Consider the following 19,149-nt stretch of genomic DNA (forward strand, 5'->3'; position numbering starts at 1 on the left):
TATGATGATATTAATATTAGAGAATTATCTTTATGCACAGATGTTAGATGCAATCTAATTCTTGTTTCACTTTTAGTTTATAAAAACTGTGTTGTTATTTTGTAAAACTGGTTTTATAAAATTGAATAGATGTGCAATTGCTTCTGGTGCATTGAAAGATGATTGATGTACTATAATCACAAACTCTTAAAATTTGCAGGATGTAGATACTAATGTTGCATCTTCTAGATTGAATGTTAAGAGAAAATTTGTTATTCCTGACTCATTGTATTTTTAGTGTCTATTTTTGAGTTGTAATCAATCAAGATGAGATTCAAAGATTGGTCAAAGAAGGTTTATAACCTAGTGAGGCAGGGGAGTCTAAACTAACTTGTGAATCTTGTTTTGAAGGATAGATAACTCTAAGGGTTTAATCAGCCAAATGAAATAGATATAAAGAACAATTGGAGTTGGTACACACAGAATCGTTGTAGTCTTATAAACATCCAAGCAAGTTTACTCACGTTTTGGATAAATTTATCTGATGCGACACAAGTCTTAAACTTTTGGTACATTCTGAAAGTGTTAAGACTGATGTGGAGCACAGATTAGGTAAACTTATCAAAACAATCAGATTTGATCGCGGATATAAGTATTTCTTGGGATAGTGCAAAGACTATATGGTCAATGAGGGTGCTGTGTACTAGTTTTCCGTAATTGACGTTAAATGGATTTAAGTGTCAAATAGGAATAACAGAATTCTGCTTAACATGGTTAGATCTATGATCAGTTATGCCACATTATCTCTTTCATTTAAGAGTTTAGCGTTAATAATATTGATGCGCATTATGAACTGCATTCCATCTTAGTCTATCTCAAGGATACCGTTGAGCTGTGTTTTTGACTGAATCTTAGTTTGAATCACATGCACATATGGGGTAGTCTTGCACATGTGCGCTTGATATGGACAAGTAAGTTGGAAACAGATCATACGCATGATAGATTTGATAGCTACTCTAAAAGTCACTAGGACGGATTATTTTATGATCTCAATGATAAAAGTTGATTGTTTACACTCACTGTTTATCTATAGGAGAATCATATTATGAATCACATACCTAGTAGCGTAATGTTAGAGAATATGGTATGAGTACCAGATGTACCACATGATGAACACACTTATTATAGAAATTGAAAATAATATATGAATTCCCTATTGCTGCGTCAGCATCATCTAATACACTGATTTCTGGATCGGTACATTATTGTAGTGGGAGGATGATCATCCAATCCGATAGAATCATGTTTTTAGGTGAGACCGTAATGGAAATCCCTGTTAAACATGAGTTAGACCCAGTAAGATACACGGAAGCGTGAATCGATATGGATACAGATCATTTTGGCGAGTTGCTATGAAATCAGAGTTGGAATCTATGTATTCTAATAAAATCTGGAATCTTATAGAACTTTCTAGTAGGGTGATACCTATGGAAGGCAAGTTAATCTACAAAAGAATACTAGAAGATTTCTTAGTAATTAAATCATGAGTGTATAAGGGAATGTCGTTATTTTTCCTAATTCTATATATTGATGACATCCTACTCATTTATAATGACGTGGAAGTATTGTCATCAATAAAGAGGTAGTTGCTCAATTGTTTTTGAAATGAAGGATCTTCAAGATGTAAGCTATATTCCTAGGATCAAGCTTTTGCAAGACCAGGTTAAAAGGAAAATAGGCTTATCTTAAGAAATCCTACATTGATAAAGTTTTGACCAGGTTTGGTATGCAAAACTTAAAGAATGAGTTATTGCATTGTTGACATGGATTGCTCTCTTTAATAAGTAGTTTTCCAAGACTATCAGAGGAGATTGAGTAAATGACACTGGAACAATATGCTTCGGCATATGGGAGTCTCATATATGCCGTGGTCTATACCAAACATGACATCCGCTATATGGTAGGGATAGTCAGTAGATATCAGTCCAAACTCAGACTTGATAACTGTTCTGTTGTGAAAAATATCATAAAGTACCTTAGGAGAACTAATGATCTCATACTCATTTATGGATGTGATGATGTGGTTCCAGTCAGGTATGATAGTTCTATTTTCAAATCAGAAGTTGATACTATGAGGTTCATGACTTAGTGTATGTTCACTCAATGGAGGGGAAATTAGTTAGTAAATTGTTAAGCAGATTTCAACTACTAACTCAAACCTGAAGGTGGAGTACATTGCAGCCTTAAAGGCAGCAAAGGAAGCCTTTTTGGTTTGATCTCACTGATTTAGAAGTTGTGGAGCATACTAGCCTGCCTATTGAGCTATATTGTAATAATAGTGCAGAAGTAGTCCAAACCAATGACCCAAAGTTCGATGGAGGAATAAGGTACACTAAGAGGAAAGTATAATGTCCTACATGATATTGTTCAGCAAGAAAATGTACTCGTGGCTATAACATTACGTTGGAACACAACTTTGTTGATCCATTAATAAAGGTGTAATGATCAATTGTTTTGATCATCACCTGGATAACATTGGAGTTAAATGCAATTTGAATTGGCTATGAGGGCAAGTGGGAGCTGTTGGGATTTATATGCCCTGACATAGCAAATTCCTATTTGGATTAAAGTGACATATGTTTTTGACGTATCTGAAATATTTATGCTTTATACAATTAGTGAATTCAATGTATTATATTTTAATTCATTATGAAATTGATAATGTCCATTTGATTACAAGAGATATTTATATATGTATGTGATGGCAATCAATACATGAATATAAATAGTAATCATAAATTGTTCATAGTCGGTAATTATGGATGGACTCATAATTAATTAAGACTTGAACTGGATCTGCGTTAAGTTGAAATATATTGCGAGAGCCGTCGTATGTAATTGCTCCCTATCACTATCATGGCATTTGACTCTTAAGCATGAGAAAAGTATAAACTCTTTTATTAATTAATAATTACTTTGATTTATTCGGCGGATACTTCGGGATCCTTAGACCGACATTTTGGGTAGTTATGTAATTAATAGTTAGAGGGTTATATTTTCAATAGTTGCATCATTGCTACTTGTATTTATTTTGTATTGATTATGGTTGATCACAAAGTAAATTCGAAGGCCTTCGTGTGTTTTTAGACAAAATGATTTATTATATATTTAAATTATTATTTTTGTCAAACAAATATTTTATTGTGATCGAGCCAGAAATAATCAATGGTACCAAAATAAATATATTAATTAAGTAGTTAGATTGATGGATTTATTTATCTGATAACTAATTATGCATAGGGGGGTCAAAGTGTAACATTGACTTAGAGGTTATTTATTATTTAATTGGAGTTCAATTAATTTCTTTTAGTGGAGTATAAATTAATTTATGAATTGGGTCCATGGACCGGGCCAATTATTAATTCATTGTAGCCAATAAAATAATAAGCCAAAATGATTCTCACTCATAGCCCAATTTGATATTGGAATCTTGTTAGATTTGAGACATGTGAATTAGAGATTGAGAAGGATTATTGTTTCCTTTTCTTTATCTTTATGTTGCCTATATATATACATGGTCTATATATATTTTAGGTGTGATTTTTAGGAGAAGGAAAAATGAATATATTTTCTCTCTCTAGAAAATTAGGGTTAGTGTTCTCATCTAATGGAGGCTCCCACAAGTCTAGCTTTCCAAGGTCAGTCATGGAGGCTTATGAGTGATTTCTAAAGGCAAAACAACTACCAAAAAGATGGAGATCCAAGGAGAAGGTATCTTGCTAAGGGATCTACAATAAGTGAGAACATTCACTTTAGAGGAAAGATTTAAAGGTTTACTCAGACCTTTGATGTAAGTATTCAATCTATTAATAGAATGATACATCATATTTTATTTTTGCATAAAACTTGTCTCTATGTGATGAATCAAGATCTATGAATCAAAATCCCTCGAAATGTTTTTAAAACTTGCACGTTTCCCAACATGGATATCTTTAGCATGAACTAAAAAAAAAAAAAAAAAAAAAAAGGTTGAATAATAAAAATGACTAGTTTAAGTTTGTAGCCTTGCTGACTCGAGTTATTAAGTCCTTGGAGTGTCTTTATACTTAGCACCCTAAAGCCATCTGGTTTGGGAGTTGCTGGCGTAACACTTGCTATATGGGTTAGTTAGAAAGCTTAAGGGACTTAGGCATTGCACAGTCATTGATAAGCGCAGAATATTGCATATTCAAGCGCCCTTATTTGCATTAGCTAAGTCCATTTAGTTGATTCTTATGTACATGTTAGCTTTATTTTTATGTTTCTGTCTTCTTTCAGGTTGGTTCCCCCGAAATTGGTTAAAAGAACGGTTTTGACAAACTCTTGAAGAATCAAAGCAAGCCGTTGATGGGGACCGCCTGTTGGGCCAAACTTCTTGAGTTATCATGCGTGTGGGTGTTGCGGCATAGTGCTCAGGATGAAGACTACGTTAATAGACCCATTCGAAGTGGCTCAAGAGAGGAGTAAAGGCTTTAAAGCCAAGCCCCGCAGGCGCCCGCCGCAAATCCGCGGGCGCCCGTTACAGCCCCGCGGGCCCCCACCGCAGCACCGAGGGTGCCCGATGCAGATCTGCGGGCGCCCTCCAAAACCTCCAGTGAGCTCCTCAGATTCCAAGCCCCCACGGATGCCCGTCAGTGCCCCACGGGCGCCCGCCGATCTTCGGATAGCTGATCACCTGCTCTTGATTTAAAGCTGCATTTTGTGCCCTAAGAAATTTTTGTGGTCCTTATGGCTTCTAGGGTAGTTGGAGCTCGAAATTGAGTGGTTAGAGGGAGGATTTGGCCTAGATAAGAGGTAGAAAGCTTGTATTTTTGGATATCATATATTTTTGCTAAGTTTAGAGAGATAAAGGAGTGTTCTTGAGAACTTGGCTTGTGGGTGGCTCCTAAGTGCGAAAATGGAAGGGTTGGCCATCTCTTCTCCTTCCTTCATTGCTTCTATGGGTAACTAACTCTCTTCCTAGGGAGTTGATGTAACCCTTGTCAAGTAAATATTTTTATTAATTGTGTTTATATTTGGGGAACTTTGCATATATGTGACAAGTTGTATAATCTAGAGATACACTTTGATATGTTTATGTTGCATTCCATATTTAATCTAATTGAGACTCTTATCTTGTCTTAGAAATTATTTCTTCATGATTATGCTACTTACATCTTTATAGTGAGAATAAAGATGAGATTATACAATGGTTTGATCGACATGCTGTATGAAAATTTTGATAGTCCTTGGCTTAGGGAAACCTTTGATGGATTATGGCTTGGTTTTTGACTTCATGTGCACTTACCACACAAATTGAGGACTTTGATAGTTCATAACTTAGGAAGGATATTTCATGCTATACCCTAGTTTAGAGAGATGAATTATACCAACCTTTGATAGATTATACTTAATTCTTGAATGTGTGAACTTCTTGAGGTATTGTAGTTGTCTTGCATTTCTACATGTCATGGTTACATGCATATTTTGTTCCCCAACTTAATTGCAATTAGGCATGTTTATATGGCTTGTGGTGAAGTCAATTCCCTAGCCTTTCCCACACTCACATTACTTAAAATTCAAAATATATATTTTTAGTTAATTTCAGTTTATGTATGTGGCAAACAAACCAATCCAAAAACTATCTCTCATAATTCAAACCGTAAATTAATCTTACAAGCTTGATTGCCATAAGCTAGCATTCCTTATGGTTCGACTTACCTAAACAATAGCCCTATTTTACAATGATTTGTGTTATTACAAAGGGTTGATTTATTAGTAGTCGAATCCCAAACCGATCAGTCATTCACAAAGATAAAAATAAATAAATATGGTTCGTTGGAGTTTGTAGCCTTACTGACTCGAGTTATTAAGCCCTTGGAGTGTCTTTACACTTAGCACCCTAAAGCCATCTGGTTTAGGAGTTGCTGGCCTAACACTTACTACATGGGTTAGTTAGAAAGTTTAAGGGATTTCGGCATTGCACGACCATAATATGTATATAAAAAAAAAAAATGTGTGCATATTGGGAATCCAGTTCACTTTAAATGAAGCTTGAGATGATTTCTATTATAGATATGATAATTGAAGTATTTATATAGACTATGATGTTAATGCATGAAAGTTGAAAGTTGAATAACCATTTTGTTCTATCAATGCTTCATATACACAAAGTAGTCTTCATAATGATTCCATCTCCAGTGTTCTTTATGTTCTAAGTTTTCAAATGAGCTTTATGTATCTTCATGCACCATGTTTGATGTTTGTAGGTGATGAGCGCTGAAGACTGCGCATTTAAACCCCTTAAGCTTAGGTATTCTAGAACATTTATCTATCTTATTTTCCCGCTTTAGATTAATTTTGTATTATTTCCAATTTCAGATACTTATCCCTAAAATAAGCTAACTCAGCTAAATAAGAGCATAATTGAAGCAATCTTAAGATGAATCAAAGAAAAGAACAAAGTGGGAGCAAAAGGAAGCAAGTGGTGGAAATTCAGTAAGTTCGATCGATTAAGGAATCTCTTCAATCGATCCAACATTGATCGATTTCAGTACTTAAAGATTGATCCAAGCTATTTTGTCCTTATCCAAAGATCTCATAAAGTTCGATCGATCCAACTTTCTTTCGATCGATCGAAAAGATTCCATCTTATCCAGCTATACCACCCCACCTACCACTTTTGTCTCTTTCCCAAAAATATCTCAAAAATATCTTAGATTTGTCTTTATCCAAAAAGGCGCTGCCATAGAGGATCGATCCAGCCTAAGTCCGATAAATCTCAACCATGTTCGATCGATCTCAGAGAATATTCGATCGATCGAACTTCTCCAAGTGCGAGAAAATTTAATTTCCTGCTCATTAAAAGTTGTCTCATATCCAATCATTGGGAGGAATATTGGTGTACGAGCCCAGGTCATTGGGGGTGAAATTTGACCTACCTATATAAAAAATACGAGCAACTTTTACAACAAGACTTTTTGACACAATTTCCATATCATATTCTTAGTGAGGAAGAAAAAAAGAGAAGAGGCTAAAGACACAAGCTTGGAGTTCTTCCATCAACCAAGAACATGAGCAATTTCTTCCATGCAGTTAGCCCTTGAGGGTTGGAGGACACCATCCATGAGTGGCTAGACATTCTCTTGGGCTTAGAGTTAGCCCTAAGCATGCTTTTTACATCATGATATATGTATTTTTTAGAGGATTTGTATTGTGATACATGTCTTGACATTTATGTATACATAGATCTTGTTTATTCAATGATTTGTGTGGTTTAATGCTTCCAATTGATCATTTCATTCTATCCATATGTATATGTATGTTAAAATAGATGTTCATGTGTTTGTCTCTAGATATTGTGTTATTGATTCATGTCTATGTGTGTTGATACTATAGATCTAGAGATTATGAAGGCAAAGTGCTTATTAGAATGCTCTTGTGGTTTATTTGATGGTTCATGCTCATCTCTTGATGGATTGTGTCTCTCTCTTAGTTTAATTTCATGTCATTAGCTTAATTGTAGTGTAGATGTTAAATGGGAGAATAATCCATACTTGTTGTTTGATGTTCTATACTTATGAATGCAAGTAGTATATTTCTCTAACCTTGTGATGTGTTTGGATTGTGATCTTAAAGAAATGATTAATGGCTTAGTTTGATATATTGTGTTATCCACTATGTTGCTTAGACAATATATACTTAATTAGTCATCTATGATTGTTGAAACAACCACACACACACACTATTATTGCAACAAATGTTTTCCCCTTATTAATCATTCATTAAGGGTGTAGAAAAGTTATGTTTAGTGGTGATCTCTAAACCCCAAGATCTCCCTCTCTCTTATTTTCTCTCTATTGCATTTAATTGTTTACTTAGTTTAAATTGCATCTTAGTATAATTTAATCACCAACCAATCTTTTGATCACTCGACCTACTAACCCTGATCTCAATTCCACAACCTAATACGACCCACCAATCCCTTAGGACAATCCCTAGTCACCCTAACTATATTTTTAGTGAAAGGTAGTAGTGGCAATTATAAATGTAAAACTTGGCCCCTCACCTTAATGCACTTTCTAAGCTATATGGTAGGACAACGACCATAGTTTTTGGCGCCGTTACTGGGAATTGATTGAAGGCAATGTCGTATTTGTGGAATCAATTAGGAATTAGTACTCTTTTGATCGTGTCTTTACTTTATTTTATTTTTATTTTAGTTACTTATTGTGTTGGTTCTTGTTTGACTAGGTGCATTGAGCTAGAAGGTGAGCAAAGGAGCATTCCAAGCAAGGAGTTAAGCAAAGCAAGGAAAAAGCTAAAAGTCTAAAAAAAATGCATAGCTAAAATTGAAAAAAATGAATTGAAGTGCTAAAGGACCCTTTGTGAGCTTTTTCTTAACTCAATCTCTAGTTAAATCATCGGCCCGCGTGGAGGCTTATATTTCAATTCTTAGATAAATCGTGAGCCCACGTAGAGGTAATTTTATTGTTCTTTGCATATTGTTGATAGCATGGGAGTATGGGATCATTTTATGTGGAGGAAGTTTGTTGATTGTTGAATTGTTGCAAAGGTTAAGTGATTGTTGATTGTTTGTTGCTTGTTGTGTCTTGTTTGTGCATGCATGGTCGAAGGTCATTAAATCCTACTCTTGTCCCTCTTAATTTGAATTTAGAATCCATTGTTCGTACACCTAGGGGAAGGGGTAATTTTAATCATTCTACTTCTACAATGGAAGTACATAATGAGGACAATGTGGAAGACCTTGGTCACATAGACCAACAAGGTATCCTCCACCCCAATATGCATCATGATAACATGCAAGTACCATTAGGCTTGCCGAGGCCATTCATTCACCCACCACAACAACAAGGCCAAGTTCCATTGGGAATGCCTAGGCCAATGTTTGCTCCACAACCTCCCATAGTTCAAGGCAATCAAGGTGCCCATGTTGCACCTCCAATAGTTAACCCTCCCCTTGTTTTAAGAGATCACTATGTGCCTAAAGAATATAATGCACCCACATTCATTTAATTGCCACCATTTAGAGCACACCACTATGAAATCCAACCACAAACCATTCAAATGCTTCCTAACTATCATGGACTTCCAAGTGAAGAACCTTACAAACATTTGGATGAGTTTCTTGAAATATGCTCCACCCTGAGATACACGGACATGCCAACAGAGGTCTTAAGGCTTAAATTTTTTCATTCACCCTTAAAGACAAGGCAAAATATTGGTTTAACAATTTTAGGCCTTTTTCAATAACTTTTTGGGCAGAAATGCAACAAGAGTTCTTGAAGAAATACTATCCGGTTTCGAAGACCAATGCCATGAGAACCTCAATTTGAGAGTTTTCACACGGGGATAGGGAAATATTCTATGAGGCATGGGAAAGATTCAATGAATTGCTTAGGAAGTGTCCACATCATGATATGCCCAAATGGCAATTAGTTCAATATTTCTTTGAGAGTTTATCCGATAACTACAAAGGCATGGTTGATGCTTCCATGGGTGGCTCTTACATTGATAGGCATGAGGATGACGTGTGGCGTCTTTATGAGAGCATGAGTGAAAACTCTTTGCATCGATCTTTATCTTCTAAGAATGGTAGGAATTCAAGTGGAAGGAAGAGTGTTGGCTTACATCAAGTCGACCATTCCAATAAAATAATCGCCGAGATAAAATCCTTATCTCAAAGGTTTGATCAATTCTTGATCAACCAAAACTCGGCAAATCAAGTATCTTCTTTCCCTAACCATTCCCATCATGCATCCAATGAATCATGTATGAGCTGTTCAAGTGTTTTACATTCTACTTCCGATTGTCCCCATGGACATGTGCAAAGTGAGCATCATGAACAAGTCAATGCAGCTTTTGTTAATCAAGGGACAATCCTTATGGAATCACTTTAATTCTAGTTGAAGGAATCACCCGAATTTCTCTTGGAGAAACCAAGGGGAAGACTCAAACCCTTCCCAACGTAGTTTTCAAGGAAAGTACATTCCACCTCCAATGCAAGGCCAAGGATCCCAACGATATAGGTCGTATCAATCAAAAGGAAACCAATTCTCTAATTCTCATTTTCCAAATCAATCATATTCTTAAGGAAATTCTAGGAGCCCTTCTTTTGAAGAAAAAGTTTTAACTGCTTTAGGCACTCTAGGGTTGAACACTCAATTGCTTCATTCTCACTCTCAATCCATTGCAAAGCTAGAAACCCAAGTAGGGAAAATAGCAAGCACTTCAAATGCTAGAGAGAAAGAAAAAATGCCTATGAATGCCCCATTAAAACAACAATATGTTGTGGAGACTCACTCTTCATCGGAAGGTCACACAATTGAGCATGTCAATGCGATAACTACCTTGAGAAGTGGGAAGATTGTGGACAACTAAGTGGGTATGTCCAATGAAGAGAGTGAACTGGTGCAACCACAAGTTGACACCCGTCCCGTTTCACATCCTATTCCTCTTTCATTGCATATGCATGATCATTCAATTGAGGAAGTGTTGAAAAGGGATTTGAAAAATGATTTGAAGGAAAACGATTTTCAAAATGATTTCAAAACTTCTTGTGTTGAAGAAACTCCAAGGAAAAATTCTGAAAAAGTTTTTAAACCAAAAGCTCCATTTCTGGATGCCTTAAAAGGATCCATTTCAATTGACAAGCAAAAAGCCAAGACTAATGAAATTATAGATGTGTTTAGGCAAGTGAAAGTTAATCTTCCACCTTTGGATGCAATTAAGCAAATTTTGACTTATGCCAAGTTCTTGAAAGATCTTTTCACCCAAAAGAGGAAGAACAAAAGCCAAGCACCTAGAAAAGTGGTCTTAACCGAGCAAGTGAGCTCAATTTTGCAACATAACACTCTTTCAAAGTTTAAGGACCCTGGTTCACCTACCACTTCATGCATCATTGGTGACCATGTCATTAATCGAGCTCTCCTTGATTTGGGAGCAATTGTTAACCTTCTTCCATACTCGTTGTTTGTCAAATTAGGCTTAGGAGACTTGAAACCGACGTCGGTGGTTTTGTAACTTGCCGACCGATTTATCAAAAAGCCTAGGGGTATCATTGAGGACGTATTGATTAAAATTGATAACTTCTTCTTCCCCGTTGATTTCGTTGTCATTGACACGGAACCGGTCCTGAATCCTAAGAGCCAAATTCTCGTTATCCTTGGCTGTCCTTTCTTGGTAACCGCGAATGCCAACATTAATTGTAGGACGCGGATAATGAAGATCTCATTTGGCCACATGAAAGTGAAGTTGAATATCTTTAATCCAACCCCGAATTTATTTGACAAGCATGAAGAAGTGAATGTTGTAAAGAAATGTCATGCTAATGAATATGAAGGAATAGAGTTTTTGTGTGAAACCAAAATTTTAAAAGGTTTATCTTCAACCCTGAATTCAAAAAAAGTTGATTCAAAATCTTGTTTTGAAAGGGTATGGAAGCCCAAAGATCACATTGAAAAACGGCCAACAAGTTTTCTTTGAGCTTAATCCAATAAGTTCCTTAGGGAACCATTTGTTGGGTGGAGTTCAAAGTACTTATCACCCCATTAAGGAGGGGATGCACTACAAGATGTTTAATCCAGGCTAAAAGAGCCCAACGTCTTGCTAGAGACATTAAAGACTAATGCATTTCATAGGGTGTCACAACCCTATTCCTCCTTCATTTCTATTTTAAATTTCATTTCTTGCGAAGTCTAGATATTTGCTTTAGGTTCATATACATTGCTAGGAACTGTGATTAGGATTGCATGCACTTTCATATTGAAAAGGAGCATTTTGTTCCTGTTCGATCGATCTTAAAAGAGGTTCGATCGATCGAACACCATACCTGCATCCAACCTGCATCCAATTACCTCTCTGTCCAATTGTTCGAAGAAAACCTGCATATTTTAGCTCTCTGTCTGATCGATCGTAAATTCTTTGATCGATCCAGATTCATCTTGGATCGATCTGCAGTCTCAACGCTTAAAAAATTTTTAGACCTTCTAAAATGAGCCTCTCTGTCAGATCAGTCGAACATGTCTGCAGGTTTTTACAAGTTTGATCGATCTGAGCCTTCTTGAGATCGATCTGGGATTGATCGATCTGTGTCTTTCCTGGTTTTAACTTTGACTGAGTTTTGAATTTTGAATTTTGAATTCCAAAAAAAATAAAAATAATAAAAATAAAAATAATTTTTTTTTTTTACCTTTGTGCCCCTATAAGTAGTCATGCATACTTTATGTTTTAGGTAGGGCTTGATCTCATATCTCTTTTTATCTTGTGTTATATTGCCTTAGAATGTATGATTTAATTATTCTTATCCCATTCAATATTTGATGTGAGTTTGCTAGTGTGGTAATTTAAGTAGGTTGTTGATTCTAAGTTTGGGGGAGACGTCTTTCGAATTGGATCATAATCGAGCTTCATGTTTACACCACCACTGTATATTTTTTCCATCTTTTCCATTGTTCTCATTGCATATTGAGGACAATGTGCAGTTTAAGTTTGGGGGTAAGGTGTCTTTGTTGCATTAATGTTTTTGTTGCATTCTACTTAAGTTTGAGACTTAAATATATGATTGAGATTTGAAATCCATGTTAGCTATGATTTTAATCTTTTGAGGACTATATTGCTTAGAATTTAAAAATTGCTTGACTTGAGAGTCCAATACTCCTTGTATGCCTTGTGGATGCCATTTAGGAGTAAATTTTTCGAAAGATTAATATCATATTTGCACTTGTGGTCCACATCATCTTGATTTTGTGGTTGTTTTGAGATTCACTCTAGGATTCTACACTAGCACTGGCGCACACTAGCATTCATTTATAGGGTACATTCTTTATTGATTATTGAATTGGTTATATCACAATTGAGCTAGTAGTGCATTGAAAGCTTTCATTCTTGATAAAGGTGGATAACAACCCCTTTTCACTAAGTAGCCGGGATTCTAGCCTCATCAAGCACTGAACTTCTCGCGCCGAAAGGTGGAGGGTCCAAACTCTAAGTTAATAATTGAATTGAAAAAAATAATTGAAAAAAAAGGAAAAAAAAAAAAGAGTGTAAAAATAATAAGCGCACCTAGAATAATAAGCTTTAATAAAAGATCCACTATTTGTCTTGATGATCGGTACTAGATTTGTGTGCTAGTTTGAAGGTAAGGATGTGATCATTTCTTTAGTTGGCTTAGATAATAACACATTTGATGCTAGTCCACTCAAAAAGGATTCTAGGTTGTTTTGATTTGCATGATCATTTTCTTGATGTGTGGAGGACCATATTTGCTTGCTTAATGTTGAGATTTTGGGAGATTACTTGGAAAGGGTTGAAAAATTGCATACTTGAGGTAGTTTTCTCCTGATGCTTGTTTGCAATATTAATGCCTCTTTTGAAAGAATGAGCTTAATGTTTGTGGGTATCATTTCTGGAAACTCTCACGAGACTTCACTCGTCCACTAGAGGTAACCTAGGGGTTTAAAAGGCTTGTTGCATGTGCTAAGTGCAATCATATTCCCTACGAAAGTGGTGTTATCCTTTTATTGTTTTCTAGTTCATACTTGTATAGTTGTTCATTTCATTCCTTTACTTTCTAGTTCATTGCTAGCGACTAGCAATATATAAGTTTAGGGGTGTGATGAGCGCTAAAAAGTGCGCATTTAAACCCCTTAAGCTTAGGTATTCTAGAACCTTTATCTATCTTATTTTCCCGCTTTAGATTGATTTTGTATTATTTCCATTTTTAGGTAGTTATCCCCAAAATAAGATAACTTAGCTAATTAAGAGTATAATTGAAGCAATCTTGAGATGAATCAAAGAAAGGAGCAAAGTGGGAGCAAAAGGAAGCAAGTGGTGGAAATTCAACAAGTTTGATCGATCAGGGAATCTTTTCGATCGATCCAACATTGATTGATTTCGGCACTTAAAGATGGATCCAAGCTATTTTGTCCTTATCCAAAGATCCCACAAAGTTCGATCGATCCAACTTTCTTTCGATCGATCGAAAAGATTCCATCTTATCCCACCTACCACTTTTGTCTCTTTCCCAAAAATATCTCGAAAATATCTCAGATTTGTCTTTATCCAAAAAGGCATCGCCATAAAGGATCGATCCAGCCTAAGTTCGATAGATCTCAACTATGTTCGATCAATCTCAGAGAATGTTCGATCGATCAAACTTCCCCAAGTGTGAGAAAATTCAATTTTCAGCTCATTAAAAGTTGTCTCATATCCAATCATTGGGAGGAATATTGGTGTACGAGCCCAGGTTATTGGGGGTGACATTTGACCTACCTATATAACGAATATGAGCCACTTTTACAAAAAGACTTTTTGACACAATTTCCATATTATATTCTTAGTAAGGAAGAAAAGAAGAGAGAAGGCTAGAGACACAAGCTTGGAGTTCTTCCATCAACCAAGAAGAGGAGCAATTTCTTCCATGGAGTTAGCCCTTGAGGGTTGGAGGACACCATCTATGAGTGGCTAGACATCCTCTTGGGGCTAGAGTTAGCCCTAAGCATTGATTTATGTATTTTTTAGGGGATTTGTATTGTGATACATGTCTTGACATTTATGTATATATAGATCTTGTTTATTTAATAATTTGTGTGGTTTAATGCTTCCAATTGATCATTTCATTCTATCCATATGTCTATGTTTGTTAGAATAGATGTTCATGTGTTTGTCTCTAGATATTGTGTTATTGATGCATGTCTATGTGTATTGATGCTATAGATCTAGAGATTGTCAAGGCAAAGTGCTTAATAGATGCTGTTGTGGTTTATTTGATGGTTCATGCTCATTTCTTGATGGATTGTGCCTCTCCCTTAGTTTAATTTCATGTCATTAGCTTAATTGTAGTGTAGATGTTAAATGAGAGGACAATCCAAGCTTGTTGTTTGATGTTCCATACTTATGAATGCAAGTAGCATATTTCTCTAACCTTGTGATGTGTTTGGATTGTGAGCTTAAAGAAAGGATTAATGGCTTAATTTGATATATTGTACTATCCACTATGTTGCTTAGACAATATATACTTAATTAGTCATCCATGCTTGTTGAAACAGCCACACACACACACACACTATTATTGCAACATATATTTTCCCCTCATTAATCATTCATTAAGGGTGTAGAAAAGCTATGCTTAGTGGTGATCTCTAAACCCCAATATCTCTCTCTCTCTTATTTTTTCCCTATTGCATTTAATTATTTACTTAGTTTAAATTGCATCTTAGTATAATTTAATCACCAACCAATCTTTTGATCACTCGACCTACTAACCCTAATCTCGATTCCACAACCTGTAATACCCCTATTTTCAAAAGGATAGTCCTGGTATTTAATTTATTGTTTTAATTGAATTTTAAATTGTTTAAATTGTTGATTGGCGTGTTTATTTGCAATAATTGATGGCTTGTTATTTAATGGTGATTTTGTGACTTAATTAATTATTAAATTGTATTTTATTTCTGTATTAATTATACACTTGTTTTTATTTTCTGTATTACGTTAAATTGGAATTTATTGTTTTCCTTTAATTGAATTGATTATTAAATGTTTTAATTTAAGAAGTATTTTAATTAATTATTCGTTATGAAATTATAATTAGGGTTTTTGTTTTTAGAAGTCACATATGTAGCCAACGCAGGTATTAATTAGGTTTTCTATGGGCCGACTAAGAAATAGTTTAAGGTTTAGTTAAACTAGGGTTTTGGTGTAAACCTATAAATATAAGTATTACGTTCAGTTTAGGGTTTAAGAACCTTATTCACGACATAAAGAGAATAAAGAAAAGTCTGGAGGAGTCTGGGAAAGAACAGAGAGGGAAAACCAAAGGATCACCGGGAAAGCTTAGGAGAAAGACGCTGAGATTTTTGAACCGAGTCTCACAGACAAGTTCTAATCCTATCTCTTTCCCTTAGGCTCGTGTTCTTTGCACGACTAATACAATTCCAGGATTTAATAAGGATTAAAATTGAACTGGATTGCATGATTTAGATGCTAAAATCTGAATGTGTTTTTAAGTTGTTTAAAGTTTGTTTTAAATTCTTCATTTTGAAATTTCTGTTTAATTCATGGAAATTGATGAGTAATGATTTTAATAAGTTCTATACTATGTTGGGAATTACTAGAATTAATTTAGTTTGCAAGATTGATATGTTAAAGCTGTTGGTGTTCGGGAACGCATAAACTACTCGTATTAAATCCTTGTTGCAAAATTCATGCTTTAATTGATTTTGGTAACTGAACAAAGAATTTAGTGGATTATGGATTAACTTGGAACCTAGTTTAAACATCTAAGTACCTTAGGAATGGAACTCAGATCAACAGAAACACGCCGGATGTGAAGGAGATGAAGGAACAGAGAAGAGCAGGCTCTTGTTTTTGAAGAGCCGGCTCATTGGGGTGAAGAGCAGGCTTCATGAGAACATAGAGCCGGCTCTAAAGGAATTAGAGCCGCCTCCATGCTTGGGAGAGCCAGCTCCAAGCTTAAGAAGAGCAGGCTCTTCCTTTTGGAAAAGCAGGCTCTTGGTTGGTTGTTGTTTTTCTATTTTTCTGTGACTGTATGGGCTACGGAACTTGGATTTTGGAGTTTTCAAATTCTGGAGGAAGTTATGTGGAGTGTTTAGAGGTGTTTTAAGCCTTGTTAGCCTCAGTGAGTGGATTAATGCTTAATAAACCAGTAGGTGTTTATAGCTTGAACACTGGTAAGTCGCGACAGAAGTTGTTTTATTTTAGTACAGAGGAATTTTAAATTACTGAACCTTAATTTATTTATTCTCTGTGAGTGGAAATTTTATTAATATGATATTATTAATAGTAGACATGCATGATAATAAATATGGTTTTTATTAGACTTGTCATGGTTTTATGGACGAGAGGAATAAATGATTTGCATGCTCAAGTAAGATAAGTTGTAATGGAGTTATGAGATGAACATGATGCTTATCTATTTAACTTGTGTTCATTATGGAATTAATTGATATGTCTTATTATTTTGATCTATCAGTTACTGGAGTAAGCATGTTAGTCTATATTTCTATTTATGCTTATTATGGTTCAGTTGTTATATGCATTAATTATGTATTCTATCAACTGTTGGATGGATTGGATTGTATGTACCGGTATGGGATGGTGACATACTAGGTTCAGATTAGCTCAAAGTTCTAAGTCCTACCTACTTTGGAATAAGGGAATGGATCACAAAAATAGAATCCTCCTTATGTATAAGTCTGTGCGGTTGAATAAGTTGAACGACTTAAGTCTGTGCGGTTGAATAAGCTGAATGACTTACTGGATTTTCGATGGATGAATGTGAACAAATTTTAAATATATTGTTATGGTACCATGACATGAGCTTGAGTCTCAGAGTCAACGGTTAGGGAGCGTATATGCAATAGGACGCGTAACTGCCTATGTTGGTTGTAGTGTACCCTGTTAGGCTTAGGTAGTCATGCCCACTCAGGTGTGTTTTGTATGTTACCTTCTACTCAGGTTGAGACCCGTATCATAGTCCAGTGAGAGTCCATAGTGTGGATATATATATATATAGACACGGATTATATAGTTATTATTGAGTTGGTTAGAGTGTATATGCGTATCGAGTCTCTGCTTGGATTGTAGTAGGATAGAACTTGTTCATAGGCCTAACCCACTCCTATTTTTCAGGTGTACGTCAGTTCCAGGCTTGAGCTTGTTCGTACTGAGCAGAGTTGACCAGTCATTCTTCCAACAACGTAGGAGCTCTATTCATATGGTTTTCTTTTAGTTTTTCAGTTCGGTTTGGTTTTCTTATTAGGGTTCCACAGGATGGATTCCCGAGTTGTACCCTTGGAGGTTTTGGAGTTCGATTATTATTATCTGGGATTTTAAGTATTTAATTTTAAAGGATTTTATATTTTAGATTTCTTTCAGCTTAAACTATTATTCCTTAAATTCATTTTGTATTCTGTGTTCAAATAAAATACTTTAATTGTTTGATATTTCCATCGGGTTTGGGCCTGGGCCTGATCAACCCATGTCTCGGATCTGAGGGGTATCACAGTTGGTATCAAAGAACTCCAGGTTCAAGTGTCTCTAGGGTGTTTTGTATTAAGTCTTCCGCGTAGCGTTTTCTCTTAATTAGAGCTTAAGTTTAGGATTCGTTGAATTCTTTTAAGGTTCGCTTATAACGTATTGATGTATGTCTTTCTGTGTTAACAGATGGTTAACGGTAGAAGAAGAGGACAGAACATGCAAGGAAATAAGAGGTAGAGGAGAGCAGCACGTAGGCAGCAAGAATGCCTACACCGTCAGCTAATAGAAGAGGAGCAACAATTGCCTGGATTTGAGGATGACAATGGTCAGTTTCGTAATGAGCAGGAGGAAGTTCAACAAACTCCAGGTCAGGTTAGAGATCCAGAGTTTCCTCTTCACCTCAATGACTTCGTTGCTCGGGCTATAGAAACTGGGGTAATAGCTGCACTTCGGAATCAACCACCGATTCAGCAGGCACCTGTACTAGCACCGGTTGTTCAGATTGACTAATGGGAAAAGGCTAGGAGTTCTTTCACAAAGGGGAGTCCACCAGCGTTCTTAGGCTCCACCGATGCGAGAGCAGCTCACCAGTGGAAACAGGATATTAAGCAATATCTTCATTTGGTTCAGTGTACGGAGGTTTAGAAGCAGATGTTTGCTACCTTCAAGCTAGTTGGAAATACACTACAGTGGTGGGAGTCAGTTACTACTGCAGAGGAGAGGATGTCATTGACCTATGATCAGTTCAGTGCACGCTTTGATGAGAAGTACTTCCCTTATGCAGTGAGGGCAGCCATGAAGACTGAGTTTCTTAATCTACAGCAAGGGAACATGATAGTAGTAGAGTATGAGCAGCAGTTTATGCACTAGTCTCTTTTTGCACCGGAGGAGGTGGATACAGAGAGAAGAAGTGCAACAGTTTCGTTAAGGGACTGATGTGGTCTATTAAGAGAGCTATTATAGGTAGTCCAGCTTATACTACACATGCTCAAGTGGTAGACGCCCTCTACAGCAGTATCAGTTGACTGTGGACTTCAGACAGGCTCATGGTGAGAAGCGGGGTGATAAAGACTCTGCTAATCAATTAGCTGAAAAGGGGAACGACAATGGTCACCGACAGAATGACAAGGG

The 19,149-nt window shown here is 36.0% G+C and overlaps 1 pseudogene; it reads right to left on the minus strand.

Annotated features, from left to right (window-relative positions):
* Window positions 1-9,340: 9,340 nt before the first annotated feature.
* Window positions 9,341-9,439, minus strand: LOC132282872 (small nucleolar RNA R71; annotated as a pseudogene).
* Window positions 9,440-19,149: the final 9,710 nt, after the last annotated feature.

Source organism: Cornus florida, unplaced genomic scaffold (assembly GCF_030987335.1).
Source record: "Cornus florida cultivar Cherokee Brave unplaced genomic scaffold, ASM3098733v1 CherokeeBrave_3.0.0_Hap2_Chr01, whole genome shotgun sequence".
In the NCBI taxonomy this organism is placed as follows: Eukaryota; Viridiplantae; Streptophyta; class Magnoliopsida; order Cornales; family Cornaceae; genus Cornus; species Cornus florida.